The sequence below is a fragment of the Somniosus microcephalus genome, unplaced genomic scaffold (assembly GCF_052327205.1).
Source record: "Somniosus microcephalus isolate GS21.2 unplaced genomic scaffold, FLI_Smic_1.0 scaffold349, whole genome shotgun sequence".
In the NCBI taxonomy this organism is placed as follows: domain Eukaryota; kingdom Metazoa; phylum Chordata; class Chondrichthyes; order Squaliformes; family Somniosidae; genus Somniosus; species Somniosus microcephalus.
Genome location: NW_028225536.1, coordinates 135,001 through 140,000, shown reverse-complemented (window position 1 = coordinate 140,000; position 5,000 = coordinate 135,001). Strand labels below are relative to the sequence as shown.

General features: G+C 53.9%; 1 non-coding gene across 1 annotated transcript; it reads left to right on the top strand.

Annotated features, from left to right (window-relative positions):
* The first annotated feature begins 891 nt into the window (after nucleotides 1-891).
* Nucleotides 892-964, top strand: trnat-cgu (transfer RNA threonine (anticodon CGU)). The gene has a single exon. It is a non-coding gene; the product is annotated as a tRNA-Thr (tRNA).
* Nucleotides 965-5,000: the final 4,036 nt, after the last annotated feature.

Here is a 5,000-nt window from a genome sequence, read left to right as displayed (position 1 = left end):
CCCAAGCTGCGTCTTACAATTGCACCAAGTTTGCTTCTCAGTAGCTCCTTAGCACTCGCCTCTGAGTTGCTGCGCCACCAGCAGGGATCTCCTGCTTTGGGTTAGCCCGCTCCCTGATCTCTTTCAACGCTTTGCTCCAATCGGCGTTACCGAGCAACGGCAGGGCGGGAAGTCAGAGAAATGGGGAAAGAAGCCGAGAAAGAGCCCGAGCCGACGGAAGGGAAGCGAGGTGACCGGAAAGTAGCAGCCGCCACGAGCGTGAGGGAGCAGCCGAGAGCCCTGTCTGACTGATAGATGAATTCTTTTGCCTGAGGTTTTGCCTGAAAGAGAGTGGTGGGTGTTTTGGTGCATTGCTGCTCAAAGGCACTCCCTGCTGGTGTGCAGATGCAACTGCTCAAGCAATGGAGGTGTCCTGTGCCTCAGCAGCAACATGTAAACTAGCGTCAAGTTAAGAGCACTGCCTTGAGCTAAAAGCTCCTTACCGCTCACTTACTGCACAAGAACGCCCGCTCCTTCAAGCCGGAGTCGAACCAGCGACCTAACGACGACTTTGCTTTGCTTTTTTTCCACTGCAGTCCTCCGCTCTACCACCTGAAAATCGAAGGGAAGTGGCAAAGGTGTCTCGCTTTGGTGATTGTCCGCCGTGCGCCTTTTGACGCTCCCGGCCTGGTGTACCTGCTGATGCCGCAGTGTTGTGGGACTGTGAGTTGCCAGCTGCTCTGTACAGGCTGGGCCTGTGGCGCAATGGATAACGCGTCTGACTACGGATCAGAAGATTGTAGGTTCGACTCCTACCTGGCTCGAACTTTTTTACGCACTTTGCATTATGGCGCTAGATGCCTCGCAAGCGCACCTACTTGGTCATGCTGCCCAGCAGTTTGCATGGCAAGTGCCTTCTTAGCGCAGTAGGCAGCGCGTCAGTCTCGTAATCTGAAGGTCCTGAGTTCGATCCTCAGAGAAGGCATTGATACTTGCAAAGCATTTTTATCCCTCATCTCAGCTTTCCATTTTTGCTGCACAAGACTATCGACAAGACTTGCTGCTACGGCACACCAAAGGATTTGATGTCCCTTGGCCCCTCTGTACCTCAGCGTGTGGAGACCCTTCGGAAGTACACGGGTTCACCGACAGCTGACACCACTGTTGCGTTTGAGCCATTGCCCCGAGCCAAAAGAGGAGTGGAGAATGCAGGCATCGATCCCGCTACCTCTCACATGCAAAGCGAGCGCTCTACCATTTGAGCTAATTCCCAAGCTGCGTCTTACAATTGCACCAAGTTTGCTTCTCAGTAGCTCCTTAGCACTCGCCTCTGAGTTGCTGCGCCACCAGCAGGGATCTCCTGCTTTGGGTTAGCCCGCTCCCTGATCTCTTTCAACGCTTTGCTCCAATCGGCGTTACCGAGCAACGGCAGGGCGGGAAGTCAGAGAAATGGGGAAAGAAGCCGAGAAAGAGCCCGAGCCGACGGAAGGGAAGCGAGGTGACCGGAAAGTAGCAGCCGCCACGAGCGTGAGGGAGCAGCCGAGAGCCCTGTCTGACTGATAGATGAATTCTTTTGCCTGAGGTTTTGCCTGAAAGAGAGTGGTGGGTGTTTTGGTGCATTGCTGCTCAAAGGCACTCCCTGCTGGTGTGCAGATGCAACTGCTCAAGCAATGGAGGTGTCCTGTGCCTCAGCAGCAACATGTAAACTAGCGTCAAGTTAAGAGCACTGCCTTGAGCTAAAAGCTCCTTACCGCTCACTTACTGCACAAGAACGCCCGCTCCTTCAAGCCGGAGTCGAACCAGCGACCTAACGACGACTTTGCTTTGCTTTTTTTCCACTGCAGTCCTCCGCTCTACCACCTGAAAATCGAAGGGAAGCGGCAAAGGTGTCTCGCTTTGGTGATTGTCCGCCGTGCGCCTTTTGACGCTCGCGGCCTGGTGTACCTGCTGATGCCGCAGTGTTGTGGGACTGTGAGTTGCCCGCTGCTCTGGAGAGGCTGTGCCAGTGGCGCAATGGATAACGCGTCTCACTACGGATCAGAAGATTGTAGGTTCGACTCCTACCTGGCTTAATCTTTTTTACGCACTTTGCATTATGGCTCTAGATGCCTCGCAAGCGCACCTACTTGGTCATGCTGCCCAGCAGTTTGCACGGCCAGTGCCTTCTTAGCGCAGTAGGCAGCGCGTCAGTCTCATAATCTGAAGGTCCTGAGTTCGATCCTCAGAGAAGGCATTGATACTTGCAAAGCATTTTTATCCCTCATCTCAGCTTTCCATTTTTGCTGCACAAGACTATCGACAAGACTTGCTGCTACGGCACACCAAAGGATTTGATGTCCCTTGGCCCCTCTGTACCTCAGCGTGTGGAGACCCTTCGGAAGTACACGGGTTCACCGACAGCTGACACCACTGTTGCGTTTGAGCCATTGCCCCGAGCCAAAAGAGGAGTGGAGAATGCAGGCATCGATCCCGCTACCTCTCACATGCAAAGCGAGCGCTCTACCATTTGAGCTAATTCCCAAGCTGCGTCTTACAATTGCACCAAGTTTGCTTCTCAGTAGCTCCTTAGCACTCGCCTCTGAGTTGCTGCGCCACCAGCAGGGATCTCCTGCTTTGGGTTAGCCCGCTCCCTGATCTCTTTCAACGCTTTGCTCCAATCGGCGTTACCGAGCAACGGCAGGGCGGGAAGTCAGAGAAATGGGGAAAGAAGCCGAGAAAGAGCCCGAGCCGACGGAAGGGAAGCGAGGTGACCGGAAAGTAGCAGCCGCCACGAGCGTGAGGGAGCAGCCGAGAGCCCTGTCTGACTGATAGATGAATTCTTTTGCCTGAGGTTTTGCCTGAAAGAGAGTGGTGGGTGTTTTGGTGCATTGCTGCTCAAAGGCACTCCCTGCTGGTGTGCAGATGCAACTGCTCAAGCAATGGAGGTGTCCTGTGCCTCAGCAGCAACATGTAAACTAGCGTCAAGTTAAGAGCACTGCCTTGAGCTAAAAGCTCCTTACCGCTCACTTACTGCACAAGAACGCCCGCTCCTTCAAGCCGGAGTCGAACCAGCGACCTAACGACGACTTTGCTTTGCTTTTTTTCCACTGCAGTCCTCCGCTCTACCACCTGAAAATCGAAGGGAAGCGGCAAAGGTGTCTCGCTTTGGTGATTGTCCGCCGTGCGCCTTTTGACGCTCGCGGCCTGGTGTACCTGCTGATGCCGCAGTGTTGTGGGACTGTGAGTTGCCCGCTGCTCTGGAGAGGCTGTGCCAGTGGCGCAATGGATAACGCGTCTCACTACGGATCAGAAGATTGTAGGTTCGACTCCTACCTGGCTTAATCTTTTTTACGCACTTTGCATTATGGCTCTAGATGCCTCGCAAGCGCACCTACTTGGTCATGCTGCCCAGCAGTTTGCACGGCCAGTGCCTTCTTAGCGCAGTAGGCAGCGCGTCAGTCTCATAATCTAAAGATCCTGAGTTCAATCCTCAGAGAAGGCATTGATACTTGCAAAGCTTTTTTATCCCTCATCTCAGCTTTCCATTTTGGCTGCACAAGACTTGCTGCTACGGCACACCAAAGGATTTGATGTCCCTTGGCCCCTCTGTCCCTCAGCGTGTGGAGACCCTTCGGAAGTACACAGGTTCACCGACAGCTGACACCACTGTTGCGTTTGAGCCATTGCCCCGAGCCAAAAGAGGAGTGGAGAATGCAGGCATCGATCCCGCTACCTCTCACATGCAAAGCGAGCGCTCTACCATTTGAGCTAATTCCCCAGCTGCGTCTTACAATTGCACCAAGTTTGCTTCTCAGTAGCTCCTTAGCACTCGCCTCTGAGTTGCTGCGCCACCAGCAGGGATCTCCTGCTTTGGGTTAGCCCGCTCCCTGATCTCTTTCAACGCTTTGCTCCAATCGGCGTTACCGAGCAACGGCAGGGCGGGAAGTCAGAGAAATGGGGAAAGAAGCCGAGAAAGAGCCCGAGCCGACGGAAGGGAAGCGAGGTGACCGGAAAGTAGCAGCCGCCACGAGCGTGAGGGAGCAGCCGAGAGCCCTGTCTGACTGATAGATGAATTCTTTTGCCTGAGGTTTTGCCTGAAAGAGAGTGGTGGGTGTTTTGGTGCATTGCTGCTCAAAGGCACTCCCTGCTGGTGTGCAGATGCAACTGCTCAAGCAATGGAGGTGTCCTGTGCCTCAGCAGCAACATGTAAACTAGCGTCAAGTTAAGAGCACTGCCTTGAGCTGAAAGCTCCTTACCGCTCACTTACTGCACAAGAACGCCCGCTCCTTCAAGCCGGAGTCGAACCAGCGACCTAACGACGACTTTGCTTTGCTTTTTTTCCACTGCAGTCCTCCGCTCTACCACCTGAAAATCGAAGGGAAGTGGCAAAGGTGTCTCGCTTTGGTGATTGTCCGCCGTGCGCCTTTTGACGCTCCCAGCCTGGTGTACCTGCTGATGCCGCAGTGTTGTGGGACTGTGAGTTGCCAGCTGCTCTGTACAGGCTGGGCCTGTGGCGCAATGGATAACGCGTCTGACTACGGATCAGAAGATTGTAGGTTCGACTCCTACCTGGCTCGAACTTTTTTACGCACTTTGCATTATGGCGCTAGATGCCTCGCAAGCGCACCTACTTGGTCATGCTGCCCAGCAGTTTGCATGGCAAGTGCCTTCTTAGCGCAGTAGGCAGCGCGTCAGTCTCATAATCTGAAGGTCCTGAGTTCGATCCTCAGAGAAGGCATTGATACTTGCAAAGCATTTTTATCCCTCATCTCAGCTTTCCATTTTTGCTGCACAAGACTATCGACAAGACTTGCTGCTACGGCACACCAAAGGATTTGATGTCCCTTGGCCCCTCTGTACCTCAGCGTGTGGAGACCCTTCGGAAGTACACGGGTTCACCGACAGCTGACACCACTGTTGCGTTTGAGCCATTGCCCCGAGCCAAAAGAGGAGTGGAGAATGCAGGCATCGATCCCGCTACCTCTCACATGCAAAGCGAGCGCTCTACCATTTGAGCTAATTCCCAAGCTGCGTCTTACAAT